This window comes from Carassius carassius, chromosome 16 (assembly GCF_963082965.1).
Source record: "Carassius carassius chromosome 16, fCarCar2.1, whole genome shotgun sequence".
Taxonomy (NCBI): Eukaryota; Metazoa; Chordata; class Actinopteri; order Cypriniformes; family Cyprinidae; genus Carassius; species Carassius carassius.
Window position 1 is genome coordinate 26,862,993 of NC_081770.1, and position 19,473 is coordinate 26,882,465.

Genomic DNA, 19,473 nt, shown 5'->3' on the forward strand with positions numbered 1-19,473 from the left:
TTGGAAGATTATAAAAAGTGGTAATTATGCCTTGTGCACTATATGTATGTAGGGCTCACAATATCAGATTTTTACTACACTATTATCATATTATCAAGACAGCGAAAGACACTAATGTAATGGCCAAACATTTCCATGGAGCATGAAGACGTCGCACCATAATTGATAACAGCATTTGTTGTCAAGAGTCTTGTAGCCGATCACTACAATGGTGTTTGAGATTGATATGTCATGCATACAGTTGATTAGCACATAAAATAATATAGACTCTGCTCAGTATGAATAATGTTCTCATCATCAGACCATCCAAGATGTAGATGAGGTTGTTTTTCATCATCAAATTTGGAGAAATGTAGAATTCCATCACCTGTCCACCAGTGGATCCTCTGCAGTGAATGGGTGCCATCAGAATTAGTCCAAACAGCTGATAAAAACATTGCAGTAATCCACACCACTCCAGTCTATCAGTTAACTTATTGTGAAGAGAAAAGCTGTGTGTTTGTCTATCAAAATCTGTTTTTAACAAACTTGTTTCTGGCCCAAATATGAGTCCATAATAATTCACCGCCAAGGATCCATTGGTGAGTAAGTAATGTAATGCTACCTTTCTCCAAATCTGATGAAGAAACAGACTTGAGCATCTTGGATGGCCTGAGGATTAGTAAATTGTCAGCAAAATAATTTTTTGGGTGAACTATCTCTTTAAAGTGTCCCTATTATGGGTTACAAAAGGTTCATATTTTGGTTTTGGGAGTCACCAACAAGTTGACATGCATTCAAGGTCTAAAAACACTTTCATTTTCTTATAATATGCATTTATTTTTACCTTACTTGCTCACTGAATCCCAAAAGTTTTGCTCAATTGTTCATTTGTAACATTGCATGATGTTTTCAACTGTTGCACGCTACATGAAAGGCAATTTTCAAAAATCCATAATAGGGGCAGTTTACGGATGATCTGTCAAAATGTGTAAACAAACAGGCAGTGCTTTACTCACTTTCAGTTCTGGGATCTCTGACACAGCGAAACATGTTCCTAAAAATCATGTGTATGTGGTTCACAACCATGTCCTCATGAAATAGCCATCACTTGTTTCCAATTACATTTATGTATGCAGCATTTTAAACCGAAAACTCCCGTTATTACCAATATGCACCACAAACTACCAAAGACCAGCCCTGCTGCAGGATAGTGAATTCCCTCTTTACAGCAAAAACAATGCTTTTACTTAGAATATGGTGAATTTTTAACATCAATATATTAACAAGTACTTCTCAGTGTTGAGAAATCCAGTCTATTCTACACTTTGACCTCTCAGAGATTGAATATGCATCTGATTCCTTTTGCACAAGCGGCAGACTGTTCGTTTGAAAGCAGGCGCTTCACTATTGTGTTTGTGCTGATGTGCCTTTCTGCATTTTCCCCATGAATGCAACACCTGAAATATGCAACAAATGTATCCAAACACTGGTTCGATTCACGCATTAGTTAAACCGTGGGCGATTGAGTCGGTGGGGGCAAATCCCTAATGCTCACTGTGGGGCAGCTTTGCTTGTTTTAAGACATTTTATGCTGGTTGTAGATCGGCTGTTTCACAAGCCTCATTTGCTTTCATTTTCCCTGCACATCTAATTTGATTCTTCTCAATCGACTCATTTTACTCTCAAAGAGCCATAGAATAATGCTGCCCTGAGGGCTGAGCTGGGGTCAGACATATGCATAGTGCAATTGTAAAGATAAGCCTCTATAGTGACCCAAATATTATCAGCCTTGTGATTTATTTTGCCCTTGAAAATGGATCTTTTGAAGATTATGGTTGTATATAAAGCATAAACATTAAATGGAAATGAACGAAAGAGCCCTTGTGGGTTTTTTTTTTCTTCTTCTCCTTCGTGACCTTATTGGAATGCATGCTTTGGATTATTTACTAAATAGTCATACAACCCATACGTATTACGTGTGTGTGTGTGTGGTTATGAAATGTGTCATAATTGAAATAATGAAAAAAAATTAAACTTAATATTCAGTTTTTAGGTATGTATGTGCTTCGAATTGTTTAGATAGATAGATACATGGATGGATAGATTTTGCACCCTGTTTCCGAGCAGTACATACTAATAAGTTATGCATCCTAAATAAACATATTAACAGGAGCAGAATTCAAAGGTAATGTTAAACCAACATTCCCATGTAACATTTAGCTTCAAAGCAGTTGAGTTTTAACCACATGTGCTCCAGAAATATCCTTCCTGTCAGGAAGAAAGGCTCCTCGGTCGCCGAGCTGCATTGTCGTTGTGTTCGGCCTGTGAGCTCATGACTGCAGGAGCTGTGGGAAGTTGGTCAGTGGGCTGAAAAACACCAGCCCTTAGACAATACAGCCTTTCAGACACGGGCTGTCCCTGGAGAACAGAGCGAGCCGGGAAACTGCTGTTCCTTCTGACCGTATCGTTTAGATGGGCTCTAGTGGAAGATCACAGGATCTCGCCATTAAGCTGGAGAAGAGCGAGAGGAACTGAAGTGTGGGGGTGTTGGAAAGAGAGAGAGATCGAAGGATAGGGCCCCAGGTCTCCAGACGGTGTCCTGCTGTGAGTGTCAAAACAATAAAACAGCTCAAGTCCAGATGGATGCGGAGAAACACGCTCCCTCTACAGGCCACTGTGATGAGCTCTGTGGAGCTGAAGGGGAGGTGGATTTATTGTCAGCAAAACTCTCAAAGACCAGACTCCCTTTTTTGTTCTTTCAGCACTCCTGCCCTCCCTGAGAAACCTGAACGGTTAGTTCGTACGCTCTCAGGAACAGTCCAAGCTGAACCATCAGGAGACACAATGTTCTTATAAGCCTCGCCTCTGTTCACTGTCGGGGAGCGATGCTAGACGTCAAACAGAGAACCTGGGAGAGCAGAAGCTGCCAGATGAGCTGCATTTATATCCTGAAATGCAAACTATTCCAGGCTAATGTGACATTAAGTAGAAATAAATGACACTCTATGCCTATTATAGGTTTTATTCATAAATTTTATATACATACACATGTATTTAATATACTTTTTTAATTTATTAAATGAAAAGTCAAAAATACATGTTTTTAATAAATACATATTACATACTATATACATTATATATTGTATATATTTACATTATATTTCATGTATATTAAATATACATTATAATATAAATCATATACGTAGTTATATAATTGAAAGCATCTGTCTATCTATCTAGCTATAGTTCACCCAAAAATGAAAATTAGGCCATAAATTACTCACCCTAAATCATCCTAGGTGTAAATGACTTTCTTCTTTCAGACGAATCCAGTCAGAGTAGGTGTTGCACTGCATCAGTTCACTGCTTTTTATTTTATTTCTTTTGGACTGATGCAGTGCAACACCATCTGAGTGGCATGAAGCAACTTGAAAGATCACTGACATTTTTTTATATAACTCAGACTGGATTCATCTGAAAAAAGAAAGTCATATACATATAAATTATATAAATAATATAGATTTTTGGGTGAACTAACCCTTTAACTGGTCTGGTGGTTCAAACTAAACTAAAATGAATATATTTTATGTTGGCTGCTGTGTACCCACTTCAGATGGGAAGAAGTCTTTCTAATGTGAACAGATCATTTGTCTTTAAGGGTGTAAATTATATTCTGTTGGTATAATTTCCTTGGGTGACGAGTACCGCTGTGAAACGGTGTCCAATGGGCAGGACATCTGCAGCAGGTGGTGTTTTGGAGTCTACTTTTCAAGACTACTTTCAAGGAAGAAACCGTCCCATCCCTGTGCCAGGACAAGAGAAAGGCAGACCCCATCCACGCTTGAAAAGAGGTCAGCGGGGTCACCGTGGAGGGAGGTAGGAGGATGTCCCAACTAGGGGACAATGCCTTTAATGGAGCCCACGGCACTGCAGGTCCACACACACACATAGACACAATCCCAAAACACTGTCCTACCTACAATAGCACATGGTGACCTGGCTCACACTCTCTCTTTCTCACACACACAGTGTAGGATGACAGTGTAGGTCAGAGAGGGTTAATCAGGATCAGCCCTTGCTCTCTGCACATTGTCTCCCGTGCGTCCCTCTCCCGTGTTGACCTGAGTGGACGTAAATAGGAGGGTCAGGTTTCCTAAGTGACGGAGATGGATGTGTGTGAGTGTGACTTATAACACTTATACACATCTAAACACTCAAGGTCTGCATCTGAGCATCTCAGCATATTGAAAGTCCATTTGAATAAAATGTTCCTATCTGATGCATATAATAAAAAGCGGGTGTCCTGAGACCACACCTGTTGCCGTAACTCCACGAATGTCGAGATAGTACGACCTTAGGCTGTTTACAAAATTTTCAAAGGGCTCGTCCTTTCTTTTATGAAATGGCTAGCAGGGTTCAGTTGACATCGTAGCTTGGTATTATGCAAAATGCTGATTGCCCTTCCTCATGATGTCTTGTTTAAGCTAACAGAGCTTAGTGTTAAGATAGTGGCTAAATTCACTTGCTCACTGAAAACACAAGGAAATGTTTATTCTTTTTTAGCTTCTGTAAAATAATGTGTTATGTCATTTAAAGCATATTAACATATCATATATTTAAGACTAAATATATGGTAAAGAAACTTGGTTAGAATAGGATCCAGTGAAACCCTTGTTTGCTACTTGCTAATGCTAATCAGTAGCAGGTGCTATCTGAGGAGGGATGCAAAGCCCCTTACAAGGAAAGTCTGTTTACTAGGCAGCCATTTTTGCAATGCAGCTATTTGTTTAATCTAAGACCAAGTCCTATCTAAGTAAATGAGAGAATCCTGAAATCTCAAAAACTGCTTCCTGAACTTGCAACTGAATTACATATTTCAAATCGGCAAAAGAATCTGGAATAAAATGACCCTTGAATGTTTTTTTTCTTATGCTCAAAAATGATTTTTTTTTTTCAGGCTAGACCAGCCAATGTATCCACATAAACGCAAGCCTCTGGTTTTTATAGAACAGTTTTGGTGTTTGCAAATAGTGATGTTTTCTGGTGGCAGAAAATGACAGTTTTATACTAGAAGACTATGGAGTCTGTAGAATAAAATAATTTAAAAAAAGGTCATTTTGAGTTTATATTTATGAAATTCTGACTTTTTCCTCACAGTTCCGAGATTATATCTTACAATTCTGATAAGGCAAATCAACTTGTCGTTTTCTTTTCCCCTTGGCTCAGAATCATGATTTCAAATGGCCCACTTCTGGCTTTTTATAAGTTTTATAGGTATAGGTTTAAGCATAATGGATGTTGACCAGTCAGAACTGTCCACTTTATAATGCCTGTTTATAACAGGACTAAAATTAGCACCAGTCAGACTGTAACTGGCCTCAATCCGAGCCTGTTTCAGAGAGAACAGAAGCTTCTTGAATTGGAGCCAAACAGATCCAAAGCCATGTCAGCAATGCGATGACAAACATGCTCCCATCAGCCCTCTAAACGAGGACAAGCCGCTATAAGATTGTGTTTAGACGAATGACTTTGCAGCAAGACTCTAGGAGGCCAACTCTGCACTGGGATCGGGCTCTGTCTCCACCAGTCTCTCTCTGCCTCCTTCCTAAATCTGATATTAAAAAAGGATTAGGGCACCAAAACAACACCACCAATATCCGACTGCATCCTTCATCCCTTTACCAGCCTGATGGTTCAGAGAGAATGCTACAGGGGGAAATAAAAAGGAGGGAGTCATGCAATGTGTCTCCCATGTGATGGCCGGCTGTCAAGAATGTAGGGAGGGGAGTGAAGAGAAAGAGAGGGGAGGGAGAACCATGAGATCATATTTAGCTTCATTTTGTACCTGTTGGTCCTCTCTTTCCTGTAACGCAATACTGTGAGAGCCGCCCTGTCCTGCCAACTCTCAGGATATCTTAGCGAGCACAATAAGGACCGATCGGCCGTCTAATCCAGGACGACCCAGTGTCATAACGCACACACACTGGCCTCCTTATGAGATAAGCCCATTGTGTGCATGTAATGCATCAGTCTCAGGGCAAATATCGAGCAGTAGGTCACACTGATGCCTTTGTGTTTCTCGAAGGGAGAAAAACAACCATTGATTAGGAACCCGACTCTGCTGTGTAACATGTTCTAAGGTCTATGCATTCTTAGGAACTGTATCTAGGTATTTTTGTGACTAGATCAGTGGTTCTCAAATTGTTTTACGTCAGGACCCAGATTTTAGAGGCGACCCAACCAATACCAAAATTGTTCAATTTGAAATGGAATTTTGATAGTTACATGTTCATAGCAGCCAGTAACCATGAAGAAAAACCAGCTTAATCTTGAATTTAGCTGTCTTTTGTAACACGGTAGCTGGTTTTTTGCAGGTCCAAGCTGTTCTTAAGTTGGTCAACCAGATACTATGTTTTGTGAAACTGTTGTATGTTTTGATAAGTCCAGCTGGTAGTTAGTTTCTTGCTGGTCCAACTTGGTCATAAGATGGTAGACCATATTGGACCATTAGCAAACCAACTTTCAACAAGGAGTCAAGCTTGTTTTTGGAACATAGTGACTACATTGACCAACTAAAAACTAACTTGGATCAGCTAATGACCAACTTGAACCTGCAGGAAACCTGCCTCAAGGTAAACTTGCTACCTTGTTCCAAAACACAGCTAAAAGCTTAAACTGGATTAAATTCACTGCAAACAAATGTTTATCTGTATTGGAAATGGACAAGTTATTCAAGTCTGACTAATATTTTCCTATACCTATTGCAGTTTTTTCATAGTTTTCAAAGATATGGATTGGCCACACCCACAATGACATCCGTCTTAATTTAATCAGCTTCTACAAAGTGACAGATGAATGGACTACCAGCGGGTGACATGACATGACAAACTGGAAAGCTCCCATTATAAACAAATCTGTCAGCAAGTGCTCGGCTTAACTTGGGTGATTATGACGGTCAAGTTCTAGATTTGTCATGTTGTTTGCTTGCAGGGTAGGATAAAGGTGTAAGACTTTAGGCTGAGTTGGGTTTTCCTAACAGCGGATATCAGCCTTACACCCAAACCACAATGACCAACTTGCACCAGGGTCTGAGAGTTGGCACTTCCCCAGGAACACATAGTGTATGATTTAACAAAAGCAATTTAAACTGTGAGAGATAATGAAACAAAGACAGAAATGTGGTTAACTAACAAAAAGGAACATTCTGAGTCTACCACACTCCACTCAAGAGAGATTAACGTGACGCAGCAAACAAGTAATATAGACACCTTTTATACTGTTTTTGTCCTTTAATTTTTGTACTTTAACGTTTGTTTCAGGGAAACAAGCAGCTTGGACAGTATGCAAAATATCTACTTTCAGGTGTAAGAAACCAAATTGTTTTGAAACAACACAAGGGTAAGTAAAAGGACTGAAACAAAAGGGACTGAAAACAATACTGGTTTTATCATGTGGAGGATTTTAGGTCCTCAGCTCATGTCTGAGACAGTCTCCTGGCTAATATTTGCTGACTTGTCTCTTCTTTACTAGTTTTGGTCAATTCCCCCTACCCAAAATACACAGTTAGCTTTCCAAAATGAAATGCCACACTCTCCCTCTCTTTCTTGCAGATGTCTGTCTTTACCCTCCCCACATTCACCCCACCCTGAAGGCCATCTGCACCCATTGTCTGGGGCAGGAGACAAGGCTCCACCACCCCCTGCATACACACACAACCAGCTATGTAGAAGGGGGCAGGGGTCCTAAATCCAACTGCAATGAAGAAACATGACTTACTGAGCAGTAAAACATAAGCTCAATAAAGACCCAAAGGAACTAATCACTCTTCAACAGAAACTATCCTCAACCCACAGCTGTTATTATCCTTTCTGTTTGAAATATCAACTTTTATCCCCCTTTCTTTCCTACTGTCTGTCTTTCCACCCCCTTGGGACAACATGACAGTGGATCTGCGGGACAGAGATAGCAGCAGTGGAACTGGTCGCCCAGTTTATGGTTATTATGTTTATAGAGTTTTTGAAGCCATTGTGATATGAAGATGAGGTTTCCCTATCCTAACATTAAGTTCTCATAGGAAACAAAGTTGCTCTTTCATAGCTTAGGAGACTTTGTCTCTGATTTTTCTCCTGTAGATCCTTGGGAGAAATAAACAGACACGAAAACATTACTGAAATAAAGTATTGACATACAATACAAGTGCAGAGTTGTAGATGTGTCTGACATTTGGTTGTAGACATTTGGCATCTTGGTAGGAACATTTGGTAGGAGTGTTTGAGACCTAGTTTGAAACTCTAAAGGTTAAATATGTGAGATCACTAAGAGAAAATCTGTAGGGGACCAAATCTCCATCTGCTCTCATTTTAATCTCATTGCTGTCAATGGCAGATCAGGCAGGTCACAACTCCAAAAAATGGTCTAGGACAGCAGGAAAAACAATCCTTATGCAAATAATCATTATCATTCTCATTTAGCTTAAAATAGCGAATAAATGATTCTTTTGTTGTTGATGTCAAAGGTTGTCCACCAAATCAAACTCAAAGCTCAAATTAATTTGGCTTCATTTAGAGAGGTTGACAAATCCTCACCAATTGCAACCGTATATTCAATATAATGTTAACTCATTTTATGACAAGATTTTTTCTAACTAATTTTGTATGAGGGAACAATTTAGATACTGTGTTGGGTTGCAACTTGATGTCCAATGTAAAATCTGGGTATTGAAGCCAGATTAACAGGATAAATAATTATAAATTGATTATTGAGGAATGTGACTATTTTTCCCCAGTTGGTTATTATTATTAAACCTTAACCTTGAAAGGCTGTGTCCACGAAGAACCTTATATAGCCAGATAATCTGAAGTTTACATGGTCCCTCAAATTTGCATTAACCTTCAAACACAAACATGTAAATCTTTAAGCTTCTGAGTTCACGTCCTCTTCCTAAAGAGATCTCCACAATACTCGTGAAATCTCTATTCTGCCGTTAAGTGGGTGAATAGATGTGCATGACGTCCAGATGTTCCTCAGCAAGTGGTGCCCCAGTATCTGCCTTCAATCTGGCACAGACAACAGACCTCTGCCTGGGTCTGCAAGGGCCTTTCAGATCCCAGCAAACCACCAGGCATTGTCTGGCCTAAACAGCCATCCCCGGCACCATGAATGTGAAGAATAAGGGTGAGCTAGTTTGAATGGAAGACCTACTTTACAGACGGATGATCTCTCTCACTCTCTTTCTCTCTTCTGGATCTTATTGTCTGTCAAGGCCACGATGAAGCAAGCGGAAGCCCTGGAGACATGATTGATTTTGGGATTAAACTCCAGGGCTGGCGGCATTAACCAGACGGGTGAAGGAATATGTGCTTGTGTGTCTTTCTGAAGTCATGTCCATGTAAATGAGTGTGCCAAAATTTGACTGCCATGTAAGCAGAGTGTAGGATGCAATTTCATCAAAGTCTATATCAAACCACCAATGAAAACTCAAAGAGTTTTGTCCCAATGGCTACTATGTGCGTGATGTAAAGAGCGAAGGCTTTTGGGTGTTGACTAGGGGTTGGGGGACAAGTATGTCCTTGTGAGAGGGGGTATTAAATTAGGGTGTTTAAAATGTCAGCGAGATGAGCTGTAGGCGGGGTCAGGGCACCAAATGATGAGGTGGTTGTTGTTGCTCTGGGGCAATGCTTGCCTCTGATCCATGTGAATAAGAATAATGGCCATTTCATCCAGACTTCCAACCAAAAGCCATCATACTAAAAGAGATGGGCTTTCCTTCATCTGTCCAAGCAAATTTAAGACCTGGGAACTATGGTGATTGTCTTTCAATGGCCAGCATTTAGGGCTAATGCAATGTCAGCTTATCTTTTGAATGATGTAACCCTTGGGGCGGTACTTAAGATTTATAAACCTTTCTCTTATGTTCTCAGTTTTTGATCCATCTCAAGCCAGTAGTCTTGATTTTCTTGTTCCAGAATTAACGGACCAAAATGTTTTCAAATAAAATGTGAGTGGATGCAAAACTAGCTGCCAAGGTGTTTCTGTATGGTTGCTAGGTTGTTTTGAGTGGTTTCTAAGGTGTTCTGGGTGGTTCCTGAGCATTGATATGTGTTTGGCAGGGTGTGATGGGTTGTTTTATCATGCCGCTATACAGTTTCTAGGATGTATTAGGTGGTTTCTGCATGTTGCTATTTGGTCACTAGGGTGTTCTTGGTGGTTTTGCATGTTGCTATGCAGTAGCTAGGGTGTTTTGACTTGTTTTAGGATGTTGCCATGCAGTTTCTAGTGTGTTTTGAGTGGTTGCTAGGGTGTACTAGGTGTTTTTATGCACATTTCTATATGGTTACCAGGGTGTACTGGGTGTTTTTTGCACATTTCTATATGGTTACCAGGGTGTACTGGGTGTTTTTTGCACATTTCTATATGGTTACTACTAGGGTGTACGGGGTGTTTTTTTGCACATTTCTATATGGTTACCAGGGTGTACTGGGTGTTTTTTTGCACATTTCTATATGGTTACCAGGGTGTACTGGGTGTTTTTTTGCACATTTCTATATGGTTACCAGGGTGTACTGGGTGTTTTTTGCACATTTCTATATGGTTACTAGGGTGTACTGGGTGTTTTTTTGCACATTTCTATATGGTTACCAGGGTGTACTGGGTGTTTTTTGCACATTTCTATATGGTTACTAGGGTGTACTGGGTGTTTTTTTGCACATTTCTATATGGTTACCAGGGTGTACTGTGTGTTTTTTGCACATTTCTATATGGTTACCAGGGTGTACTGGGTGTTTTTTGAACATTTCTATATGGTTACTACTAGGGTGTACTGGGTGTTTTTTTGCACATTTCTATATGGTTACCAGGGTGTACTGGGTGTTTTTTGCACATTTCTATATGGTTACCAGGGTGTACTGGGTGTTTTTTGCACATTTCTATATGGTTACCAGGGTGTACTGGGTGTTTTTTGCACATTTCTATATGGTTACTAGGGTGTACTGGGTGTTTTTTTGCACATTTCTATATGGTTACCAGGGTGTACTGGGTGTTTTTTGCACATTTCTATATGGTTACTACTAGGGTGTACTGGGTGTTTTTTTGCACATTTCTATATGGTTACCAGGGTGTACTGGGTGTTTTTTTTTTGCACATTTCTATATGGTTACCAGGGTGTACTGGGTGTTTTTTGCACATTTCTATATGGTTACCAGGGGGTACTGGGTGTTATTTTTTGCACATTTCTATATGGTTACCAGGGTGTACTGGGTGTTTTTTTGCACATTTCTATATGGTTACCAGGGTGTACTGGGTGTTTTTTGCACATTTCTATATGGTTACTAGGGTGTACTGGGTGTTTTTTGCACATTTCTATATGGTTACCAGGGTGTACTGGGTGTTTTTTTTTGCACATTTCTATATGGTTACCAGGGTGTACTGGGTGTTTTTTTGCACATTTCTATATGGTTACCAGGGTGTACTGGGTGTTTTTTGCACATTTCTATATGGTTACTAGGGTGTACTGGGTGTTTTTTGCACATTTCTATATGGTTACCAGGGTGTACTGGGTGTTTTTTTTTTTGCACATTTCTATATGGTTACCAGGGTGTACTGGGTGTTTTTTTGCACATTTCTATATGGTTACCAGGGTGTACTGGGTGTTTTTTTGCACATTTCTATATGGTTACCAGGGTGTACTGGGTGTTTTTTTTGCACATTTCTATATGGTTACCAGGGTGTACTGGGTGTTTTTTGCACATTTCTATATGGTTACCAGGGTGTACTGGGTGTTTTTTTGCTCATTTCTATATGGTTACCAGGGTGTACTGGGTGTTTTTTGCACATTTCTATATGGTTACTAGGGTGTTCTGATGGTTTTTGCATGTTACTATACTGTTGTTTGGGTGTTGTAAGTGGTTGCTAATGTGTTATTGGTGGTTTTACCTGTTGTTATGCAATTGCTAGGGTGTTATTGGTGATTTAGCATGCTGGCATGCAGTTGCTAGGGTGTTTTGAGTGGTTGCAAGGGTGTACCAGGTTGTTTTTGCACATTGTTATATGGTTACTAGGATGTTCTGATGGTTTTTGCATGTTATGTGGTTGCTAGGCTGTTCTCTGTGTATTAGGATGTTGCCATGCAGTTGCTAGGGTGTTCTGAGTGGTTGCTAAGGTGTTCTGGGTGGGTTTTACACAGTGATACATGGTTGGAAGAGTATTGTGGCCTGTTTTAGCATGTTTCTACGTGGTTGCTAGTTCTTATTAGGGGTTGCTAAGCCATTGCTAGTTAGTTCTCATGGTATTATGGATGGTTGCTAGGTGGTTGCTTACTGGCCTAATTCAAAAAAGCCCACCTGCACATCTGCAAGTGATATTTAAGCAAAACTTGATCATCCACTTGGAAAAGTATTTAAATAAGTATATGCTGCACATTAATTTTACAGATCATTCATGTTCGTAACACAAACTGTGTTGGAGGTGTAATGCACCGAAGTGTAATGCTGAAAAAACCCATCCCTATATGGTCAATAGTAATGAAGCTTACCTCAGCTAACACCACTTACACAATAAAAGCAATGCCCCAGATTCTGATAGCAGTCTGCATGAGTGTGCATTTTCTTGCAGTTCACTTCTGCAAAAACTACCAGTTGTTAAACGCACGCAAGCTAAATGATTCACCGCTAAACTCTGTCACATGGTAGAGCAGCTGAGCGAAACCAGAAGATAAACACCCAAACCTCATAAAACCAGCTGCCAGTTGCAACACACAGAGTGACATCAGAAAGTCTGGGTGTTGAAATGCTGCAATCAACTAAGAAATAAACAGAAAACCAGCCTGTGAGATGATGGGAACAGAAAACCACTAGTAGCAAGAGAGCGAGAGAGACAGCTGTGAGCTGACAGGAATCTATTTTTCAGCTTTACATTGGCTCTGCTCCAAAACCAAGTGAGCTTTCTCACTATCTGATCCTTACGTCACTCATTAATGATTGATTTGGAGTGGGCTGCACTTCCATTTGTCATAATATGCATATTGCTAACTCAACAGCATGACATTTTAATAAGCATAAAAACACGTGGCCCACAATTATATTACAGGCAGAGCTGGGTAGATTACTTTAGAATTGTAGGCCATTACTGATGATCGATTACATGATAAAAACTGTTGTTAGTAACGTAATCTAGGTCACTCGGTTTAGGTAAAATAATCAGACTACTTTTTAGATTATCAAACTGTTTTAAATGTACCATATTGATATAAAAAGCTAAAAGTCCTTGTTACACAAATGGCATGCATTTACTATTATAATAACAATTACCTAACCATATAGTGAGTACATGTAGTTAATTAATATTACTCAGTACTTAAATGTATAATTACACTGTAGCAAGGATACCTTAAAATAAAGCAACAACATCATAAAATGCATTAAACATTACATAAATGAGATGACAGAAAGTGAATAGTGAGTTGATAAAAACTTAATTATTCAATCATAAAAATGTCAAATAAAAGCAATTTCAACTCTAAAAATATAAATATTGTATTGGTTTACCTGCATGTCAGTGTGACCCTTAATCAACATCAAAGAACTGTAGACATGTTTATAAATCCTCTAATATAAATACTCTAATTACAAGCACTACATTTTTCACTGGTTACAGGCCAGATAAGAGTTTGTAGTTAGCTTGTTGCTAGGCTAACAGTGTTCTTGATGCTTTGTTGCCTTATCCGGCAATGACTTTACAGACAGTGTTTGCGCACAAAGGTACCTCACAAAACTGATTTCGGACACATTTACGAGGCAGCATAGTTGTTTAATGATTGACAACAAAATAGTGAAAGCTTCAATTATAACTTAGTGAATTTAACTTCTAAAATACTGATTTCTAATTTACTACAAAACTAATTTCACTAGAAATGACACTTAATATGGAAAAACCTACATTCACACAAAAATATTTTTTCATTTATTTATTTATTTTTTTCTAGTTCAACTGTCATGGAATTGAAAGCACAGGATATCAGGCAGTGAAGGATACATCTGGGCTGCCTTCTAATATCAATCAAATCAAGGCATCTCAGGAGACAGGAAGTGAAGGTAACATTGGATTCGGCACAATCAAACAAATTGCTGTGTATTTTTAGGCTTTTTAAAGAGTTGAGTATGAGATTATAGTTAACATAACAATACTTTATCTTAAGCATAAAAATACATAGCACACATGTTAATATCAAACTCAATTGATATTTTCGAACAAATTTCCAGTAGGGAGCACACCTATCGATGCCCTAAATTGCTTACATTAGATTATGAAACACAGCTATTCTGAGCTATACCATTAAAAAAAAACAAGTCCATCACCATTCCTAGCCTGGATCACTGATTAAAAGTCCCCATCTACATGTGTTTGTCCTACTGTTAAAGGAGGTGATGGATGCATACGCCATTCACAACTTCCACAACATCCTGGCCTCAGGCCGGCATTAGGTCCATCGACCTGTCGCTCTCTCTTTAATCATCTCCTTTCCTTCCTTCTAATTTTCCGAGGAGGCCTCATGCTAACAGCTACGGCAGCGTCTCGCCGCTTCAAAGAGCCGAAGGCAGAAACTCATTTACTCTTAGTAAGAGACCAGATGACAGGGAGACAGATGTCTCAACAGAGACAGGTGTCTATGGCTGAGTGTCACGCAAATAATAACTGGTTAAAAAACCGCAACAGAGTGAGACAGATCGCACTGAGTGGAGCACAGTCCGGACCCCTATTTAACACCAGCCCCCTCTCTTTATCTCTCTGTCCCTCGTCCATTGTCACCAGCTGTCCCTCCTTGGGAACATAGGAAGACAATGAGCTGCCAAAGGGCAATTACGTGAAGCAGAGAGAGTGTGAGGGTTTGGCGTGCGTGTGTGTGTGTGTGTGTGAGAGAGAGAGAGAGACTTATATGTTGATTGCTTAGATGCAGGGAGGGTCCAGTACATGATGTTATGATACGGTTTCTGAAGGAAAGGGTGAGAATAGTTCATCCATGATAACATCCAGGAAGTCCTCTCTGTGTCTTGGAGGCATCTGGACAAACAAAAGACCCCCTGATTGATATTTGACCCAAACAGCAACTGGTTACAGCTCCTGAGGGTCTATGTGTGAAGTCTATGTGTGTCAATATACAGGATAAATTATGAACCGATATTTAAAGAAGATTATATTAGATAGTTTTCTTTAATAACAATATCTATTTAAAATAACTGTTTGTAATATCCCCAGGTTCTCCACTGACTTCTAGAATAAAAAAAAAACTGGCAATTTATTTAGAACTGTTTCAGGTATTTCATTTTTTTTTTTCGCTAATCAAAGTAAGTTAATATTTCTTGATAAGACACGTGAACATATACAGCTTTGTTTGTTAAATAATCAACTTTTTAAAGGATTGAAAATCATTTTAGATGGTTTTACTTAATAACAATATCACAATTGATTTAAATAAGGGTGATTTATAAACAAAGTCACTACATTAGTTTGATTTGATGTTGCCATTTTTGAATATCTCCAAGTGTACAATTAACTTCTTGTATTATTAACTGTCGATTTATTAAAAACTAGTTATATACTAGTATTTCTTATGTTTTTCCTTTTGCTAATCAAAATGTTTTGACATGTAATGAAATGTAAAACACATAGCATACAAATATGCTGTGTATTTCTGGGTTTATATGACATATGTTGTGTGTTTCCGGGGCTTTGCCTACATGAAATATCATATAAGAGCATGTTGCAAAGCTAACAATGTAATACTTTAAGCATAAAACATGCTTAATATTTTCACAGGCTTTTCCTGTGGCTTGGTGTCTTTTGTAATACTTTTAACTAACAATGGCAGTTCCTTAATGTCCTCATCCTCCAGGAAGTGACATCAGCGCAAACTTTAGTAAGTAGCAATGAATTCCTGTAAATTTTGACGTTTTGTAGTATTACTTGTAGCTGGTTTGTCTCGCTTTAAATGATCCTGTTCAATAAAGTTCAGAAAATCATATACTATCAAAAACTCATATACTATCAAAAATTACATATTGAAAAGCTACACAGTGTTCAAATGTCACTGCATAACACGAACAACCTATGAATAGCCTCATATGCTAAGGTGTTATTCATAAGCTAGCAGCTAATTTCTGTAAATAGTTGCCTCCGTGTTTACAGTGGTGGATGTGGTTTTGAACATGATTAGACAAAAAGCCATCAGCACTCAATGAATAAAGGCCACACACAGCTGATTACACTTTAGACAAAGAAGGCCAGTTATAAACAGCGCTAGCTTGTGCTAGTCTGCTTAGTAAAAGCCTCTAGGGAGTCACTTGCAGTTTACACTGATCACCATCATTACAGAGCAACAGAGCAGCTAGGAGAATATTGTAGTGGTGTTTTTATACTCAGGGGTCAGCTTTACAGTGTAAACACACCAAAATGTGCATACAAACCCCGAACAAGAAACACAGGGAGGGTAAGCATCACTAATTCACAGTTAGAGGTGAAATGTAGCACCTAATGTGAGAAGACACATGGTTTTGAGCTACACTGCATCACTTTAGGTGCTGAGCATGGTATACCAGTTTCAGAAGCAACCGCATATCCTGTTGCATCCGATCAGTTATTACCTAAGACATGTTTACAGTTCTCTTAGGACTTACAGCTCGCTTCTGTGCTATAGGAATTCAAGATTAACGTAGATTCCTAAAATGATTTCTAGATTTCTAGCATCAATTTTTTTAGAAATACAAGTATCATGTAGGACTTTGTTGTTAGCATGTTGCTAAGCTAACAATGTGATACTTCTAGCATTAAATGCATAAAATAAAAATATATCACATAGGAGTTTGTTTCTAGCGAGTTGCTAAGCTAACAATGTGATACTTCTAGCATAACATGCATAAAATACAAGTATCGTGTAAGATTTTGTTGTTGGCACATTGATAATCTAACAATGGGATACTTTTAGCATAAACCGCATTAAATACAAGTATCACATATGAGTTTGTTGTTAGCATGTTGCTAAGCTAACAATGTGATACTTCTAACATAAAATATATGTATCGTATAAGATTTTGTTGTTAGGAAATTGCTAATCTAACAATGTCATACTTCTAGCATAAAACACAAAATACAAGTATCACGTAAGAGTTTGTTGCTAGCATGTTGCTTAACTAACAATGTGATACTTCTAACATAAAACAAGCATAAAATACAAGTATTTTTGTAAGATTTGGTTGTTAACATGTTGCTAAGCTAACAATGTCATCTAGCATAAAACAAGCGTGAAAATTCAAGTATCCCCTAAGAGTTTGTTGTTAGCATGTTGCATTTTTAAAGTAATACGAGACTGAACTACACAATTTTTTTTTTTATTTAAACATGGGTCGAAATTGTATGTAGACCTAATTTAATTATTCTTAAAAAAAAAAAAAATCGTAGCAAGTGATTGATTTTAAGATGAATCAGGTGGATGATTTATAGCATTTTTACAGCTGTAGAGTTGAATACTTCAGCATTAGCTTACTTGCTAACCCTAAGTATGCTCAATAATTTATTAATATTGTGCTAAAACTTCAGTTGTATTGACGCATTTTGAAACTCTTTTTGTCTCACACCAGTGATTTTGATGGAAGCAGCGACTCGAAGCTAATTATCAAACGCTCGCCCCCTAAAGTGAAGCTTTCCCTAGAGTGCCACAGATTGCTGGCATTTATTTCGGATGTCACAGAGTGAGCATGTAGGTGGAGAGACACCGTCAGAATGAACACACATGGGAGGACACAGCGATTATAGCAGTTCCTTTTTGACAATATTAGCTACTTCTTCATCCGCACTCTATTATCACAATTACATATCATATTTCCTCTAGGACCCAATGGCTTCGAGAACGAGAGCTCCTGAATTCCTCAGTGAAGAATTTCAAACAACTTGTTTTGAGAATTTTAAATGCTATTGTTGGGCCCCAGAGTTTCAGCGATGATTTCCACTCACAGTCACGGCTTACTGTTTTCAAAAGCATACCAGGGAGAGGATGCATTTTTAATTTGGTTGTGTGCGCGTCGTGAATGAGCGTGTTAAATATTTAATCAGGTGGACGCGGTCTGGAGGGCGGGAGTGGAGGATTGGCTGGTGCCTGTCGTCATGGCTCCGTACGAGAATGACGACCCTAACGAGGTATTCTGACCCTAGATAGCCTGCAGTGCCGGCTGGTCGAGTTGGCTTTAAACACAGCGCCTGTTCACTCATGGCTCCTCTTTAATTAAGGTCTCAATGGGGTTTTTTAAACGTTACTGATTGTAGAGAGCTACATGGAATGTCCTCATGCAGGGAGATCTCCGATCCATTTTGTATCCCTTTGACCTTACAGAGATAACGGGTTTGGAGAATGCAATTCTCAAGTCGTCAGGTTTTTTTTTTTCTTAAAGAAATTTATATTTTTATTCAGCAAGGATGCACTAAATTGATCAAATAACACTAAAGACATTTATTATAAAACTGAAATAAAAATGTAAAACTTGTAATTTTCCAAAAACATTTTTTTGCCACACAGACTAAGGCACTACTCAGTGCTTCTAGTGACAACATCAAGGACACAATAATCTCACTGATGTACAGATCAACTATACAAGCCTCTTCAGCTCCGCTCATCTCCCACAATGCCTTGCATCATCGTCAGGTGTCTGACTAGCAAGCATCGAGGTTGAAGGGCACGTTACCAATTTCTCTCTTTTTAGACGTAGAGCTCGCTGGCTTTTTTGTGCTTTCAACTTTCAAGTTTCCTGTGAACTTCACATCAAACGGCTGAAGCCCTGTGCACTGGCTTTGAAGTGCTGGGGAGAGCTGAGCTCTTGTGCTGGTGCTGGTAAAAAGCTGCCATGCTAAAAAAAAAAGTCAAAGACCGCAGGGAATGGACGGTGATTTTTTTTTCTTATTTTTATCATTTTAGCATGATTATTATCATCAAAGAGATCGTTGACATCATTTACTCACCCTCACACTGTTTCAAACATATATGGGTTTCTTTCTTCTGTTCAACACAAGAGAAGAAAGAACAGTTTTGAAACCACATGAGGGTGAATAAATTGCAATATTTTCATTTTTGGGTGAACTGTCCCTTTAATGATGATAACCATGCTAAGAGGTCACACTATGATGCATCTATTCGCAGGTCAGAGGTCAACAAACCTGAAGCAGTGAAACAGTTTCGCATGAGCTGAGCTCACGTTTCCAGTCTCCAGGGTTTGCAATGCATATGAATGGAATACAATGGAACAAAAAGCGTAATGACCGCTCCTTTAACCTGGGTGTGACAGAAAGTTACTCTGCTAATCAAACCAAAACGTGACATGTTCGTATGTTTGAGCTTTATAAAGCCTAATAAAACTGATTACACAAAGGCCTAAAATGTGCTTAGTAATGGAAGAGGATGGACTAATCTGAATTAGTAACTCATCGTGTTCTTGTGTTAAATTTGTAGCTTAG